The sequence below is a fragment of the Arachis hypogaea genome, chromosome 17, assembly GCF_003086295.3.
Source record: "Arachis hypogaea cultivar Tifrunner chromosome 17, arahy.Tifrunner.gnm2.J5K5, whole genome shotgun sequence".
Classification (NCBI taxonomy): Eukaryota; Viridiplantae; Streptophyta; class Magnoliopsida; order Fabales; family Fabaceae; genus Arachis; species Arachis hypogaea.
This window is the reverse complement of record NC_092052.1, coordinates 112,278,544-112,297,513: the sequence shown is the minus strand read 5'-3', so window position 1 is coordinate 112,297,513 and position 18,970 is coordinate 112,278,544.

The following is an 18,970-nucleotide window of genomic DNA, read 5'->3' as shown; positions in this document are numbered from 1 at the left end:
AGTCCGACTTGGTTATGTCGGTCTCCCTTAAGTTATTTTTTTGTAGTCCTCTTTCTTGGATCTTTGTCAGATCTCTTTCAGGGACTACTTTGATAACTTTTTGGTAGTAGGAGTACGACTTGGTTATGTCGGTCTCCCCTTAAGTTATTTTTTTTTGTAGTCCTCTTTCTTGGATCTTTGGCAGATCTCTTTCAGGGACTACTTTAATAACTTTTCATTTTGGGCTGACTTTATTATGTCGGGCTCTTCTAAGTTAAAGTAATCCTCTTTAATAGGGTTGGCCAGACCTCTTTCCAGGGTTTACTTATAACTTGGTTTGACTTGGTTCGACTTCTTAATGTTTGACCAGTCTTTAAGTTATTATTTTAGCGATCCGTAAGACCTCGTCAGGTTCTTTTTTAGATCACTTTCGATAACTTCTTACATTATTTTGTGTTCATCTTTGCCGATTTGTAGAAAGTGGTTGTCATCTCTAGATCGTCCTTTGGGTGAATCGCGTTTTCACCTTTATCGGACGGTTGTCTTTATCGTGATCGTGCAGTGAAATTCTTTTTCACTTTCTGCCGATCTGTTGCTTTATAATCGGACGATAAATGCTTCAGATTAATGCGTCTTGAAATCTTTGTAGAATATCTAAAATATATTTTATTTAAAGAAAAAGTGCAAATATATACATATGGGATTGTCTGAGTCTCAACTTGGTGCCTCATTAAAAAACCTTTTCAGGAAAAAGAGTGCATCCAATGATGAGATCTTTTATCTTTTCTAACTGTAGTACCTTCTGAGGTTGCAGGCGTGTCATGACCTGGGAAGCTCTCATCCATCGAGTTCAGACAGTCTGTAGTAGCCCTTTCCAAGTACTTCTACAACTCGGTAGGGTCCTTTCCAGTTTGCTGCCAGCTTTCCCTCTCCTGGTCGAGTTGTTCCAATATCATTTCGGATTAGGATGAGATCATTATCTGCAAAACTTCTCGGCACTACCTTTTGATTATATCTGGAAGCCATTCGGCGTTTTAGAGCTTCTTCCCTGATCCGAGCTCTTTCTTGGATTTCGGGTAACAAGTCGAGCTCTTCTCTCTGAAGTTGGGGGTTTGCTCCCTCATTGTAGTGAACTACTCTAGGCGACCCTTCCTCAATCTCTACTGGAATCATCGCCTCTATTCCGTATGCTAATCGGAAGGGGGATTCCTTCGTGGTGGAATGTGGCGTTGTTCGATATGCCCACAGGACCTGTGGAAGCTCTTCTGCCCAGGCTCCCTTTGTATCTTGTAATCTCCGTTTTAATCCGGCCAATATGACTTTATTAGCAGCTTCGACCTGTCCATTGGCTTGTGGATGTTCGACGGAGGTGTACTGGTGTTTTATATTCAAGTCGGCTACTAGTTTTCTGAAGCCTGCATCTGTGAATTAGGTGCCATTGTCTGTGGTTATTGAATATGGAACCCCGAACCTTGTGATAATGTTTCTATATAAGAATTTATGGCTTCTTTGAGCGGTGGCATTGGATAGGGGCTCTGCCTCGATCCACTTTGTAAAGTAATCTACCCCTACTATGAGGAATTTAACTTGTCCTGATCCCTGTGGGAAGGGGCCGAGAAGATCGAGTTCCCATTTTGCGAACGGCCAAGGCGAGGTCACGCTGATGAGCTCTTCTGGCGGGGCGATGTGAAAGTTGGCATGTTTCTGACATGGTGGGCATGTCTTTACAAATTCTGTGGCTTCTTTCTGTAGAGTTGGCCAATAAAATCCTACCCGGAGCACTTTTTTGGCGAGAGCTCGTGCTCCGAGATGATTGCCACAGATACCACCGTGTATTTCTTCTAGCACTTCTCTTGTGTTCGAGGTTGGCACGCATTTTAGTAAAGGTATTGAGATTCCTCTTTTGTACATGATGTTGTTTATCATGGTGTAATACTGTGCCTCCTTTTTTAGCCTTTTTGCGTCCTTTTCTTCTGTGGGGAGCGTTCCTGTTCTGAGGTAGTTGACTATAGGGGTCATCCATCCTTGGTCCTAACTTGTTATAGTCATGACTTTTTTCTCTTCCGAGATTGACGGGTTCTGCAACATTTCCTGGATGAGGCTTCTATTGTTGCCCCCTGGTTTGGTGCTGGCTAGTTTTGAGAGTGCATCAGCTCGAGCATTTTGTTCGCGGGGTATGTGGTAGATCTTATACTCCCCTATTTGTCCGAGCTGTTCCTTGGTTTTATCCAAATACTTTTTCATGGTGGGATCTTTGGCTTGGTAGCTCCCTGTTATTTGTGATGTGACCACTTGTGAATCGCTGTAAATGTTGAGTTTTTGAGCTCTGACTTCTTTAGCCAGCTTTAAACCAGCTAATAATGCTTCATATTCCGCCTGGTTGTTTGAGGCCGGGAACCCGAACTTAAGGGAGAGCTCAACTTGGGTTCCTTGGTTGCTTTCTATTATCACACCCACACCACTTCCAGTTTTATTTGAAGAACCGTCCACGTAAAGATTCCATTCTGTGGGGGGTTTCTGGGGCATTTGTGAATTCTGCGATAAAATCGGCCAGGTACTGTGATTTGATGGCTGTCCGAGCTTCATATTGGAGGTCAAACTCTGACAACTTGACTGCCCATTGTAGAATTCTGCCTGCTATATCTATTTTTTGCAATATTACTTTTATGGGCTGGTTAGTTCGAACCTTAATGGTGTGAGCCTGGAAGTACGGGCAGAGTCCTCGAGATGTTAGGATAAGAGTATAGGCAAATTTTTCTATTTTCTGGTAGTTCAGCTCGGATCCCTGTAGTGCCTTGCTAATGAAGTAGACGGGTTGTTGTCCATTTTTGTCTTCTCTGACTAATGCTGATGCTACTGCCTTGTTTCCCACTGCGAGGTATAATATGAGTGGTTCTCCAACTCGCGATCGGGATAGGATAGGTGGCTGTCCTAAGAACTTCTTGAGGTCTTGGAAGACTTGCTCGCACTCTATTGTCCATTCGAATTGTTTTCCCTTTCTTAAAGTAGCATAGAAGGGAAGAGATCTTATCGCGGCTCCTGCTAAGAATCAGGATAGGGCGGCCAGTCTCCCGTTGAGTTGCTGTACTTCTTTAACACAGGTTGGGCTCTTCATGTTGAGTATGGCCTGACATTTGTCTGGATTTGCTTCAATTCCTCTTTGAGTGAGCATGAAGCCTAAGAATTTGCCTGCTTCTACTGCAAAGGTGCATTTCGCGGGATTGAGTCGCATGTCATGCTTCCTTATGGTGTCGAATACTTGAGCCAGGTCGGATAATAGTGTCTCTTCGCTTTGTGTTTTTATTAGCATGTCGTCCACATAGACCTCCATGATGTTTCCGATGTGATCCGAAAAAACTTTATTCATTAGTCTTTGATAAGTAGCTCCTGCGTTCTTGAGACCGAAGGGCATCACGATGTAACAGTAGTTTGCCTTTGGTGTTAAAAACGAGGTCTTTTCTTAATCTGGTGGATACATGGGATTTGGTTGTATCCTGAATATGCGTCCATAAACGAGAGATATTTATATCCAGAGGAAGCATCTACCAAGGCGTCAATACTTGGGAGTGGGTATGGATCTTTCGGACAAGCTTTGTTGAGATCGGTGTAATCGGTGCATATTCGCCACTTCCCGTTCGATTTTTTCACCAAGACGACGTTGGCTAGACATAGCGGGTATTTAACTTCTCTTATAAGTCCGGCTTCCAGTAGTGCCTGTACTTGCTCTTCCACAGCTTGGGATCGCTCTGGCCCAAGCTTTCTTCGTCTCTGCTGTACCGGTCGAGATCCTGGGTAGACCGCCAACTTGTGGCACATTAGCTTAGGGTCTATGCCTGGCATGTCCGCGGCTTTCCATGCAAAGAGGTCGACATTATCTCGTAAGAATTGTATTAGCAACTCTTTTAAATCTCCTTTGAGGATTGTGCCGATATTAGTTGTTTTTTCTGAGGTGTCCCCGATCTGAATTTTTTCTATCTCGCCATCTGGTTGGGGGCGAAGATCTTCTCGTCGTTGAACTCCGCCCAACTCGATTGCGTGGAACTCTTCTCCTTTGCCTCTGAGGTTTAGGCTTTCGTTATAACAGCGACGTGCCATCTTTTGGTCAGCTTTTATCGTGGCTATCCCTTTTGGAGTTGGGAACTTCATACATAGGTGTGGGGTCGAGACTATTGCGCCGAGTTGGTTGAGTGTTGTCCGACCTATGAGACCATTGTAAGCTGAACTTACATCGACTACGATGTAGTCTATTTTGAGGGTCCTGGATTGGTCTCCTTTTCCAAAGGTTGTATGTAGTGATATATATCTCAGTGGTCGAACCGGGGTATCTCCTAACCCGAACAGACTGTTTGGATATGCCTTAAGTTCTTTTTCTTCTAAGCCGAGTTTGTCAAAGGCTGTCTTGAATGGCAGAACTCCCTTGGTCTATTAGGGTGCGGTGTAGGTTGGCGTTTGCCAATATGATGGTGATGACCATGGGATCGTCGTGTCCTGTGATGATGTCGGACGCGTCCTCCTTAGTGAATGTTATCGCTGGGATGTTGAGTGCTTCCTCCTCTCCTTCGACATGATATACTTCTTTGAGATACCTTTTGCGGGAAGATTTGGAGATCCCTCCTGCTGCAAATCTGCCATGTATCATGTGGACATGTCTTTCTGGTGTCCGAAGTGATCGTTCTGTTTGCTCGGTATCTTCATCCCTTCGTCTTTTTCTTTGATCATCATCTCGGGTGGCCAGGAATCGATCTAATTTTCCTTCCCTTACCAATTTTTCTATGATATTTTTTAAGTCGAAGCATTCGTTGGTGGCGTGTCCTCTGACCCGATGATATTCACAATATTTCTTCCGATTTCCTCCTCCCCTTTTTCCTTTGAGGGGCCGTGCTGGAGGGATTTTTTCTGTATGGCATACCTCTTTGTATATTTCGACTAGGGATGCTCTGAGGGGGTATAATTATGGTATTTTTTAATTTTCTCCCCTTGTCGGTCTTCTTTTCTTTTAGATTCCTTGTCTCTGTCACGGTAGGAGGTCCCCGATTTTGAGGTCTCTCCTAACCGAGCGTTTTCTTCTATGTTGATGTATTTTTCTGCCCGTTCCTGCACTTCGTCTACGGAGGTCGGGTACTTTTTTTATATAGACTGGCTGAAAGGTCCCTCTCGTAGGCCGTTGATAAGTCCCATGATGGCGGCCTCTGTGGGTAAGCTTTGTATGTCCATGCATGTTTTGTTGAATCTTTTCATGTAGTTGCGGAGGCTCTCCCGATCTCCTTGCTTGATCCCTAGTAGACTGGGGGCGTGTTTAGCTTTATCTTTCTGGATGGAGAATCTGGCAAGAAACTTTCCGGCTAGGTCGTCGAAGTTTGAGATGGACTTGGGAGGTAAGCTGTCGAACCATCTGATCGCCGTCTTTGTGAGGGTTGTCGGGAAGGCTTTGCAGCGAATAGCATCTGAGGCATCGGTAAGGTACATTCTGCTTCTGAAATTGCTGAGATGATGGTTGGGATCGGTGGTGCCGTCGTACAAAATCATATCCGGGAGTTTGAAGTCTTTTGGAATTTTGGTTTTCATAATTTCCCTGGTGAACGGATCCTGTTCTTTGCGTGAGCTTTTCTCAGGAGTGACCCGAGGGGCTTTTAGATTGGCTTCTAATTGATGTAACTTGTCTTCCAATTCTCGACGTCGCCGTACTTCCTTTTGTAGATCTTTTCCGATTTCTCATTGTCATTGGGTTTCTTCTTCAAGTTGTTTCAAGCGATCTTGAAGGGCTTCTATTGCTCCCGGTTTAGCTGAATTTTTGTCTCCATTGGATTCCAGAGTGTCTTTTGGTGGGGCGTCCGCAATTTTGTGCAGTGTTCTATTTTCTAGATCTGAGTCGTGGTCGTTGTCATGGTTGTCCGCCATGGTGATGGGATGACTTCCAGGTTCCCCGGCAACGGCGCCAATGTTCCGAGGGTTACCTGAGACTGTAGGTCGATCTCGGACGAGATCTTCTGTGCTAGTCGGATCCGATGTGTCCGGTTGGTGAATGGTGACCGGAGCTGGTACGTCCGACTTGCTTGGACTTTGAACGTGCTACTGATCCTTGACGAATGGATTTTTGACGGTATAGAATTTCACAAATGAATTCTCGTTGCAAGTATAGTTTCTAAACCAATCACTAATCCTTTCATACAAAAAGTTGTTTGTCACTAGTACAAACCCCTAAAATTTATAAACCGAAGTATTGGACCTCGGGTCGTTCTCCCTAGGAATTACAATAAAGTGTCTTGTTATTGGTTATGAGTTATTTTGGGGTTTTGGATAAGAAGCATGAAAAGTAAATGGCAATGAAAATAAACTAACAACTATAAACGGCTCTTGGCAAGGTGTGAGAACTAGAAGTCCTATCCTAGTTATCCTTCTCAATTGTGATGAGAATTGTTCATTGCTACCACTTAGTTAACCCCTAACCATGGAGGAAAGTCAAGTGGATGAATCAATTTGATTCCTCAAGTCCTAATTAACTCCTAAAGGAGGGACTAGCTTTAGAGGCATTCAAATCAATTAGCAATCTCTAATTATCAATCAACAAAGGAATTAGATAACTCAAGAGTCACTAATCACTCTACCTAGGCCAAGAGGGACAAAATCTATACGAAAATCCAACCTAGCATTTCATCAAACACTTGGAAGGCACAAAAGAAAAGTATAGTCAATCACAACAAGAATGAATTCTAACTACAATTGAATACAAAGGATCAACAACAACAACCAAGGAAATCACAATTATCATGAATTACCTCAAATTGCATTATTGAAAGGAAATAAAGAGAACAAGAGTATCTCAATTACAAAACCTAGAAACAAAATAAGAGAAATTACAACAAGAGAACAGGGATAGAGAGAAGAACCAAAGTGTAGTAATCATCAATCGAAGGTAGAAGTAGAAGGAGACTTGAATTAAACCTAGAACTATGAGATCCTAATCTAACCCTAATTCCTAATCCTAATTCTAGAGAGAAGAGAGAGCTTCTCTCTCTAAAACTCTAAACTAAAAGTGATTATTGGTCAAAAGGTGATGATAATGATAAGTCCAAAAAAATGATGATCCCCCTTCCCCTTAATCCTTCATCATTTTATTCCTTTCCCTTAGCAATTTGGCGCCAAAAATGGGTTCAGAACCCTCTCAAATCGCCAGGCACGTGTTGCATTAGTGAGGTCATGTGCCCTCATCGACGCGTGCGCGCACGGTACGCGTGCGCGTCCCTGGCTAATTCTGCGATGTGCGCGCGAGCGCCTTGTGCGCGTGCGCGTGCATGGCTGACTTTGCTTCTTTGACTTTTTATGCTTCTCTCCACTTGTATGCTTCCTTCCTTGCTTCCTTTGATCCATGCCTAGCCTATTTCAATCCTGGAATTACTAGCAAACACATCAAGGCATCTTATGGAATCAAAGAAGAACTAGAATTCATCAAAATAAGGCTTAAAAAAAAACATGTTTTTACACTTAAGCACAAATATGGGAGAGACAACAAAATCATGCTAATTCCTAGGCTAAATGTGACAAAAGGTTATCAAAATACTCTAAATTCAATGCAAAACATAAAAGTGTACTGCCCCTTTTTATCCCATCCAATGTTCCCAAGCCTCACCAACTTTGAATAATAAAACACTCTCACTAGCCTAGGTCAATCAAAGATCCAAACAAGGACTTTTCGTTGGTTTTCCGCTTTAGGCTTGTAATGTGCTAAAATAAGAATGAGTTGGTTAAGCATAGGCTCAAAATTGGCTAACAATGGAGAGTAAAAGGTTGGCTATTTGGGTAAGTGGCTAATGAAAGAATGGCCTCAATCATATAAATGCACAAACACAAGAAATAAACGGATATATAGAATCAAGCAAATCAAGGATCACAATCATGGAAAGAGAACAATTTCACACAAGAATGGAAAATAAGTGGTTATAAAATGTAACCACATCAATAGGCTCAAGTCTCACAAGCTTGTGTTCTCAATTCAATACATGCTTCACAAGGTATGAAATTCAAGCAAGTTTCAAAAAAAAAAAATTCTCTTTCAATCAATTGGGTCAATGCCCTATATTTAAACTTCTTGAAAAATCTCAATGTTTGACTAAGCATTGTTGTGATTGAAAAGTTCAAAAATTTTCTTAGTTCACCCTTTCCTTTTTCACTTAGAGCCAATATATTATGCAAAAAGGGTGACTCAATATTTGCAATCCAAAGTATGATTTCTAATCACAACTACAAACTAAAAACAAAGATAAACAAAATGTATAAAGAAGAATCAAACTAAAAGTACGGAATCTATCATCCAAAACATCTAAAAATATCCAAAAGCATCAAAATATCTAAAATCCAAAATAAGCAATAAAAATATCCAAAGCAAACTAGAAATGCGTCAAAATATATACAAAGATGTGCAAAATGAGATAACTAGGCCGAAAAGTTCACCGGTTCCCAAATAATGCTACCGGTGCCCTCCCCACACTTAAAACCAAGCATCGTCCTCGATGCTAAACCGGAGGATCAGTGGGAGGTACAACGATAGGCTCTGGCTCTGACTGTGGCTGTGGGACCGGCTCCTCCTGAGTCTGTGGCGGCTCTGTAGTGTCAGGGCCATCCTGCTGAACCGGTGCCTCCGCGTCCTCCTCCTAATGATCCTGCTCATCGGAGGTCGGAGAGTCTGGAAGCGGAGGTAACTCAGCGCCAAGGGAGATGAGTGCCTGATCCATCCGATCCAGTCGGCGTCTGACATGAAGCCTCTCGCGCTCCAAGAACCGAAACAGACGCTGAACCAGTAGGTAAGTGGGCTCGGGTGCTGAAGGAGGTGGGGCTGCTGGCAAAGAAGATGGTGTAGCTGCCTCGACTGCCGCTCTAGCTCAAGAACGGCGGCTGGTCGGGGGCCTCTCGTGCACCCACACACCCCAGGGAATAGTAACTTCCTTGTCGTCGTCATCTGGAGGTGGTGGTGTCACGTCATCGTCCTCCCACGGGACATCAGCTAGCTCAGCTAAGCTAGTAACCAGTGTCGGAAACGGTAACAAGCCGCGAATATGAGCTCTCCACATGCTATGCCTAATCAGTCGGGGAAAATAGACTTTCTTCCCCTCCATGACACACCCAATCAAGACCAGCATATCCATCGGAATCTCCGAAAAGTGAGTGGTAGGGAAGACATAGTGGGCAAATATTTGTTGCCAAGTCCTAGCCTCCCTAGTCAGATGTGCAAATAGCATGCCCTTGGGCTTTGTGTTGCTCGAATCCATTACCCAAGAAGCATCTGGTGTAGCAATCACGCGCCTAAGTGCCTCATAGTCGAAAGTCATGGAGAGGAGAGCTACCTCTGCCTGCTGGTAGGCACAAGTCTCAGGAGTGCCAACTCTGCAGAGCAGTGCATCCCTCAAGGCATCCTCAGTGATCATGATCTCTCTGCCCCTCAAGAATACTGAATCCAAGCCCGGTCGAAAGAAATTGCAGTAAAATTCCTTGACCCATAAGATGTTAATCCGTCCCAAGTCCCTATCGACGAAATCCAAGCCCAGCTCAGAAATACGGGCGTTTATGGCACGCCTCACATCATTGGGAAGATTCAGCTTCTTCTCAATATTCAGATTCTTCTTTGCATAACGGGAAAGGCGTAGCTCGCAGTAGAGATTTGGAAATTTGGTTGGATCAGTGGACGGGAGTAACTGATTTTCTTTCTCCTCCTCATTCAGCGGATTCCTCGCATAGTTAGCAGATGGTGGGGGTGTAGAGGTCTTAGAGCGCTTCCTTTTTTTGGAAGTAGAGGCTATAGCTTTTCCTTTATCCGACATCCTGAAAAATATGATAGAATATATAAAACATTTAGCATGTAACAAAGAAGGCATGTTCAGGATACAATTATCAAAGAGCAATCATGAGGTTGCACTGAATATGTAAAAGTGAACAAGTAAACCTAAGTGAATGAACCAAGACTGTAATCTTCATTAAAGGCAACATTTCATATTCAAAAGGCAATAATATCATCATATTTTTGAAAGAATTGTTAAAGAGGGTTAAAGGTGAGTGGAAGTAAAACGGTTAAAGAAATTAGTAAGTTAGAAAAGTGGATCAGTGATATGATGATATATAGGCTCAATCGAACGAGAAGTTGCGGTTCATGTTGACAATGATTGTGCAAATCCGGGAAGTCAAAAAGGAAACAGAAATTTGCCCAAAACTGAAATAAAGATCAAAATGAAACTAATTTCCTTGAAAATTGGGCAGCATTCCGGCTTAAAATTGGACGTTCCCGGATAGCAAAATAGCACAATTAGCACAAAAAAATAACATCAATCACGCACAGCAGCAAACAGATATTATCTGGCAACACATATTGCATGGAATATCAACCCAAAACCAACATTCCGTACCCAAGGAAGCAAGCAGCAGATATGCACATACGGAGCAATTATCAGGCCTAAAATCCTCTATCCAGCCCTAGCTACCTAACAGCAATTATATCTATCTATCCTAACATACAAAATTTGAATTCAGCTAACTAACAGTAAGCTAACAGTAATCAAAATTTTTAACAGAAGTTGTAGCAGGAACCTGGGAGCAGAGTGAGGATGGGAAGTGGAAGTAGGGCAGGGGGGGTATGGAAGCAGAGGGATTGGACTGGGCAGAGCGCCGCCGCGGTTGGTGGCGGTTACGGCGGTGAGTGGCAGATGGTTGGCGGGGCAGAGGGCAGAGTGAAGGTAGATGAAGGGGATTTGAGAGATGGAGAGAGTGAAGAAGAAAGTGTTGATGGAGAAAGAGAGAGGGGTTGCCGGTGATTGTCGCCGACGGTGATGGGTGGTATCGGCGGTGATGGGTTGATTACGGTGGAATGGGTGAGAGGAGTGAGAGGGAGAGAGAGAGGACGGGTGGCGGTGAGAGGGGAAGAAAATTGATGGCCAAGGACGGTGACGGAGGTAGGTCGTGCGGCGGCGACCGGCGCTGCTGCTGCGACGGCAGTTGGGGGAGAGAAGAAGAAGAAGAGGGTGGAGGTTGGGGAAAGGGTTGCGCGACTGCGCAGTGTGCTTCGCGAGCTAGGGTTATCCCTATTTTTGAATCGGCGCGCGCGCGCACCTTGCGCGTCCGCGTCCATTGAGAGAACGTGGACCCTACGCGTGCGCGTACAACGCGCTTAAGCGGGGATGAGCAAAATAGGAAAGGGCGCGTGCGCGTACTGTGCGCGCACGCGTGCATGGAGTTGGGCTAGGGGCTTAGAGTTGGCCTAACTTAGGCCTAACTCTCTGGAGACTGGCCTGGGGGTCGCGCACCAGACCTGAGCGCACGCGGTATGTACGCGTCCGCGCACATTTGAGGGAAAGGGAGATTCATGCGTGAGCGGGCAGTGCGCGCTAACGTGGGGTGGTATATTAAGCAGGGGCGCGTGCGCGTACGGTGCACGCACGCGTACATGAGATTGCGCCTGAGGCTTAGAATGGGCTTGAGGCACGCCCGACTCTCGGGTTCGTGGCCTGGATTGGTGGCAACACACAAGGACGCGCGCGCGGTAAATGCGCGTCCGCGTACATTGACGAATTGTGAAATGGCGCGCTGGCGCAATGCATGCGCTCGCGCGGATCGGGTTGGGCCTGGGGCCTAAAGCTAACCCAGAAATGGCTTAACTCTCTGGGGTTTGGCTCAATCATTTGCAGCAGTAGATCGGCGCGGACGCGGCAGGTGCGCGTCTGCGCGAACTTCCATGTTCTAATAGTCGGCGCGCCCGCACGTAGTGCGCGTCCGCGTGGGTCAGGTTGGGCTCAAGGCACAATGTTTGCCCAAGAGAGGCCCAACTCTCGGGAGTGTGGCTCGTGGTGCATGCGCACCGGGACGCGTACGCGTACGTTGTGCGCGCGCGTCCACGCCCTTTTTTTTTTTCAGAAGAAAAAATTGCTGGGTGCTCCCCTTAGTGTTCACAACTCTTATTCACTCAACCATCATACAATTCACAAAAATGCAATATTTGATATTATTCATCTACTACTAAACACAACATGCATGTGACTAAGCTAACAATTAAGTTGTACAAACAAATTTGTATGAAACATCTACCTATAATGGTAACTCAAATCACTTATCAAGTAAATTTAAAAGAGTGGAAAGAGTTTACCATGGTGGGGTGTCTCCCACCTAGCACTTTTAGTTTAAGTCCTTAAGTTGGACATTTTGAGATGCTTATTGTCATGGTGGCTTATGTTTGTACTCATCCTTGAATCTCCAAGGATCTTTACTTCTCAATTGGTTGACAGAATTTCCAACCATATTCATCAAGTTCGGGCACAGTGCTACCCAAGATATGAGTCCCCATAGTTGGTCTTTACATAGCGAACCGGGATCCCATATCTTGTTTTCGCACCCGTCTTCGATTTGGTCTTCATACTCTCTCTTTCCAGGTGGTTGACATATAGAATTCTCTTTAACATACCAAGCCTTCCATTGAAACCCATGCAAAGTGGTATTCTTCCAATCATCGTTCCTATGCCTTGAAACCTTGACCTTAATGAGCCTAATTCCTAACTTGCAACCACTACACAATTCTCTTTTTCCTTTAAGTCCACAAAGAGCTCTAAGTTGTCCATCCGTTTCAATCAAACCATATTCAAGCGAGAAAGTAAAGCTTATGGATAAGAATTTTACCCACTTGAATGTTGTGTTGGATGGTGACTCGGGAAGGGAGACCTCCCCACACTTAGACAATGCAAGGTCTACTTCCTTGTGCTCTTCTTTAGTTGTTTCCACCTCTTCACAATTCTCTTCACTTTCAACCTCATCCTCTTTGTTACGTGGCTTGGTGTTATCTTCAAGAACTTCATCTTGTTTAATGAGAGGCGATTCAATTTTGGATAGAAATTCATTGATGAACGAGGTCATCTCTTGATCAACCTCTTCATATTCTTCAATTTCAATATACACCATGCCAACGTTTTCCTCTTGGTAGCTCTCTTTCTCATTGCTCACCAAGGGTATGGGAGGTTGTGCACACTCTTTTATACTTTCAACTCCATGTCCAATGGGAGAGGATTCCATTGTAGAGAGAAATTCATCCATGATTGAATCCATCTCTTGATAAGCCTCTTCCAAGTCTCCAACGATGATATGCCTTGGAGGTTGCGCACCTTCTTCAACTTCAATATCAAGCTCCTTGGAAGAGTGCTCCATGAGACTACATTCCCTTGGACTTTCAACATCTCCTAAATCTTCAACCACTTCTTCCTTTTCTTCAATGATTATAAGTTCCCCTAGTTGCTCCAATACAAAATTTGACTCCTCTTTCTCCACCGAATTTTCCAATTTCACCTTCATACTTTGCTCTTCTTTTGACTTTTCACATGTGGTCACGGAAGTACCTTGAGTATTCAAGCATTGGTGGGCTAAAGTGTGCACCACCTTGGTCAAATTGGTCACAAACTCAAGTGTATCCCGCTTCATGGCTTCTTGTCCTTGGAGTAACAAAGTGAGAGGATCGTCTATTGAGGCTTGTGGTGGGTAGGAAGGTTCGTTGTATTGGAGAGAGAGTTCATAATAGGAAGGTGGTTCTTTTTGGTAAGGTTGTGGAGATTGCGTGTATTGAGGTGGTTCTTGGTAGTGATCTTGATAGGGTGGTGGTTCTAAGGGCTCTTGCTCATAATGGTCATAAGAATATGATAGGGGTGGTTGGTTATATGAGGGGTAGGGATCATAGGAAGGTGCTTGGTATGGGAAGGCTTGTGAGAATGGTTGAGGTTCATATTGAGGGTGAGAGTCATAGGCATATGGTGGCGGTGCTTGGAAGTCACAAGGTGAGCCACCATAGCCATTGGATTGGTATGCATCATAGAATGGCTCTTCTTCATAGTGCATTGGTGGAGGTTGTTGCCATGAGGATTGATCATATGCATATGGCTCCTCCCACCTTTGGTCATCCCATTCTCGATACACATCTTCATTATAGTCCTCATCTCCTACAACATGTTGATAACCAAACTCATAGCCAAGGTGAGAATTCATGATAGCAAGAAGAAAATAAAAACAAAATCAAATAAGAAGCAAGAAAATTAAATCCTAAACTAGCAAGGGCTAACAAAAGCAAACATATTCACACTATTCACATATATACAATAACCAATAACATAAAACCATTGCAAATCCCCGGCAACGGCGTCATTTTGACGAATGGATTTTTGACGGTATAGAATTTCACAAATGAATTCTCGTTGCAAGTATAGTTTCTAAACCAATCACTAATCCTTTCATACAAAAAGTTGTTTGTCACTAGTACAAACCCCTAAAATTTATAAACCGAAGTATTGGACCTCGGGTCGTTCTCCCTAGGAATTACAATAAAGTGTCTTGTTATTGGTTATGAGTTATTTTGGGGTTTTGGATAAGAAGCATGAAAAGTAAATGGCAATGAAAATAAACTAACAACTATAAACGGCTCTTGGCAAGGTGTGAGAACTAGAAGTCCTATCCTAGTTATCCTTCTCAATTGTGATGAGAATTGTTCATTGCTACCACTTAGTTAACCCCTAACCATGGAGGAAAGTCAAGTGGATGAATCAATTTGATTCCTCAAGTCCTAATTAACTCCTAAAGGAGGGACTAGCTTTAGAGGCATTCAAATCAATTAGCAATCTCTAATTATCAATCAACAAAGGAATTAGATAACTCAAGAGTCACTAATCACTCTACCTAGGCCAAGAGGGACAAAATCTATACGAAAATCCAACCTAGCATTTCATCAAACACTTGGAAGGCACAAAAGAAAAGTATAGTCAATCACAACAAGAATGAATTCTAACTACAATTGAATACAAAGGATCAACAACAACAACCAAGGAAATCACAATTATCATGAATTACCTCAAATTGCATTATTGAAAGGAAATAAAGAGAACAAGAGTATCTCAATTACAAAACCTAGAAACAAAATAAGAGAAATTACAACAAGAGAACAGGGATAGAGAGAAGAACCAAAGTGTAGCAATCATCAATCGAAGGTAGAAGTAGAAGGAGACTTGAATTAAACCTAGAACTATGAGATCCTAATCTAACCCTAATTCCTAATCCTAATTCTAGAGAGAAGAGAGAGCTTCTCTCTCTAAAACTCTAAACTAAAAGTGATTATTGGTCAAAAGGTGATGATAATGATAAGTCCAAAAAAATGATGATCCCCCTTCCCCTTAATCCTTCATCATTTTATTCCTTTCCCTTAGCAATTTGGCGCCAAAAATGGGTTCAGAACCCTCTCAAATCGCCAGGCACGTGTTGCATTAGTGAGGTCATGTGCCCTCATCGACGCGTGCGCGCACGGTACGCGTGCGCGTCCCTGGCTAATTCTGCGATGTGCGCGCGAGCGCCTTGTGCGCGTGCGCGTGCATGGCTGACTTTGCTTCTTTGACTTTTTATGCTTCTCTCCACTTGTATGCTTCCTTCCTTGCTTCCTTTGATCCATGCCTAGCCTATTTCAATCCTGGAATTACTAGCAAACACATCAAGGCATCTTATGGAATCAAAGAAGAACTAGAATTCATCAAAATAAGGCTTAAAAAAAAACATGTTTTTACACTTAAGCACAAATATGGGAGAGACAACAAAATCATGCTAATTCCTAGGCTAAATGTGACAAAAGGTTATCAAAATACTCTAAATTCAATGCAAAACATAAAAGTGTACTGCCCCTTTTTATCCCATCCAATGTTCCCAAGCCTCACCAACTTTGAATAATAAAACACTCTCACTAGCCTAGGTCAATCAAAGATCCAAACAAGGACTTTTCGTTGGTTTTCCGCTTTAGGCTTGTAATGTGCTAAAATAAGAATGAGTTGGTTAAGCATAGGCTCAAAATTGGCTAACAATGGAGAGTAAAAGGTTGGCTATTTGGGTAAGTGGCTAATGAAAGAATGGCCTCAATCATATAAATGCACAAACACAAGAAATAAACGGATATATAGAATCAAGCAAATCAAGGATCACAATCATGGAAAGAGAACAATTTCACACAAGAATGGAAAATAAGTGGTTATAAAATGTAACCACATCAATAGGCTCAAGTCTCACAAGCTTGTGTTCTCAATTCAATACATGCTTCACAAGGTATGAAATTCAAGCAAGTTTCAAAAAAAAAAAATTCTCTTTCAATCAATTGGGTCAATGCCCTATATTTAAACTTCTTGAAAAATCTCAATGTTTGACTAAGCATTGTTGTGATTGAAAAGTTCAAAAATTTTCTTAGTTCACCCTTTCCTTTTTCACTTAGAGCCAATATATTATGCAAAAAGGGTGACTCAATATTTGCAATCCAAAGTATGATTTCTAATCACAACTACAAACTAAAAACAAAGATAAACAAAATGTATAAAGAAGAATCAAACTAAAAGTACGGAATCTATCATCCAAAACATCTAAAAATATCCAAAAGCATCAAAATATCTAAAATCCAAAATAAGCAATAAAAATATCCAAAGCAAACTAGAAATGCGTCAAAATATATACAAAGATGTGCAAAATGAGATAACTAGGCCGAAAAGTTCACCGGTTCCCAAATAATGCTACCGGTGCCCTCCCCACACTTAAAACCAAGCATCGTCCTCGATGCTAAACCGGAGGATCAGTGGGATGTACAACGATAGGCTCTGGCTCTGACTGTGGCTGTGGGACCGGCTCCTCCTGAGTCTGTGGCGGCTCTGTAGTGTCAGGGCCATCCTGCTGAACCGGTGCCTCCGCGTCCTCCTCCTGATGATCCTGCTCATCGGAGGTCGGAGAGTCTGGAAGCGGAGGTAACTCAGCGCCAAGGGAGATGAGTGCCTGATCCATCCGATCCAGTCGGCGTCTGACATGAAGCCTCTCGCGCTCCAAGAACCGAAACAGACGCTGAACCAGTAGGTAAGTGGGCTCGGGTGCTGAAGGAGGTGGGGCTGCTGGCAAAGAAGATGGTGTAGCTGCCTCGACTGCCGCTCTAGCTCAAGAACGGCGGCTGGTCGGGGGCCTCTCGTGCACCCACACACCCCAGGGAATAGTAACTTCCTTGTCGTCGTCATCTGGAGGTGGTGGTGTCACGTCATCGTCCTCCCACGGGACATCAGCTAGCTCAGCTAAGCTAGTAACCAGTGTCGGAAACGGTAACAAGCCGCGAATATGAGCTCTCCACATGCTATGCCTAATCAGTCGGGGAAAATAGACTTTCTTCCCCTCCATGACACACCCAATCAAGACCAGCATATCCATCGGAATCTCCGAAAAGTGAGTGGTAGGGAAGACATAGTGGGCAAATATTTGTTGCCAAGTCCTAGCCTCCCTAGTCAGATGTGCAAATAGCATGCCCTTGGGCTTTGTGTTGCTCGAATCCATTACCCAAGAAGCATCTGGTGTAGCAATCACGCGCCTAAGTGCCTCATAGTCGAAAGTCATGGAGAGGAGAGCTACCTCTGCCTGCTGGTAGGCACAAGTCTCAGGAGTGCCAACTCTGCAGAGCAGTGCATCCCTCAAGGCATCCTCAGTGATCATGATCTCTCTGCCCCTCAAGAATACTGAATCCAAGCCCGGTCGAAAGAAATTGCAGTAAAATTCCTTGACCCATAAGATGTTAATCCGTCCCAAGTCCCTATCGACGAAATCCAAGCCCAGCTCAGAAATACGGGCGTTTATGGCACGCCTCACATCATTGGGAAGATTCAGCTTCTTCTCAATATTCAGATTCTTCTTTGCATAACGGGAAAGGCGTAGCTCGCAGTAGAGATTTGGAAATTTGGTTGGATCAGTGGACGGGAGTAACTGATTTTCTTTCTCCTCCTCATTCAGCGGATTCCTCGCATAGTTAGCAGATGGTGGGGGTGTAGAGGTCTTAGAGCGCTTCCTTTTTTTGGAAGTAGAGGCTATAGCTTTTCCTTTATCCGACATCCTGAAAAATATGATAGAATATATAAAACATTTAGCATGTAACAAAGAAGGCATGTTCAGGATACAATTATCAAAGAGCAATCATGAGGTTGCACTGAATATGTAAAAGTGAACAAGTAAACCTAAGTGAATGAACCAAGACTGTAATCTTCATTAAAGGCAACATTTCATATTCAAAAGGCAATAATATCATCATATTTTTGAAAGAATTGTTAAAGAGGGTTAAAGGTGAGTGGAAGTAAAACGGTTAAAGAAATTAGTAAGTTAGAAAAGTGGATCAGTGATATGATGATATATAGGCTCAATCGAACGAGAAGTTGCGGTTCATGTTGACAATGATTGTGCAAATCCGGGAAGTCAAAAAGGAAACAGAAATTTGCCCAAAACTGAAATAAAGATCAAAATGAAACTAATTTCCTTGAAAATTGGGCAGCATTCCGGCTTAAAATTGGACGTTCCCGGATAGCAAAATAGCACAATTAGCACAAAAAAATAACATCAATCACGCACAGCAGCAAACAGATATTATCTGGCAACACATATTGCATGGAATATCAACCCAAAACCAACATTCCGTACCCAAGGAAGCAAGCAGCAGATATGCACATACGGAGCAATTATCAGGCCTAAAATCCTCTATCCAGCCCTAGCTACCTAACAGCAATTATATCTATCTATCCTAACATACAAAATTTGAATTCAGCTAACTAACAGTAAGCTAACAGTAATCAAAATTTTTAACAGAAGTTGTAGCAGGAACCTGGGAGCAGAGTGAGGATGGGAAGTGGAAGTAGGGCAGGGGGGTATGGAAGCAGAGGGATTGGACTGGGCAGAGCGCCGCCGCGGTTGGTGGCGGTTACGGCGGTGAGTGGCAGATGGTTGGCGGGGCAGAGGGCAGAGTGAAGGTAGATGAAGGGGATTTGAGAGATGGAGAGAGTGAAGAAGAAAGTGTTGATGGAGAAAGAGAGAGGGGTTGCCGGTGATTGTCGCCGACGGTGATGGGTGGTATCGGCGGTGATGGGTTGATTACGGTGGAATGGGTGAGAGGAGTGAGAGGGAGAGAGAGAGGACGGGTGGCGGTGAGAGGGGAAGAAAATTGATG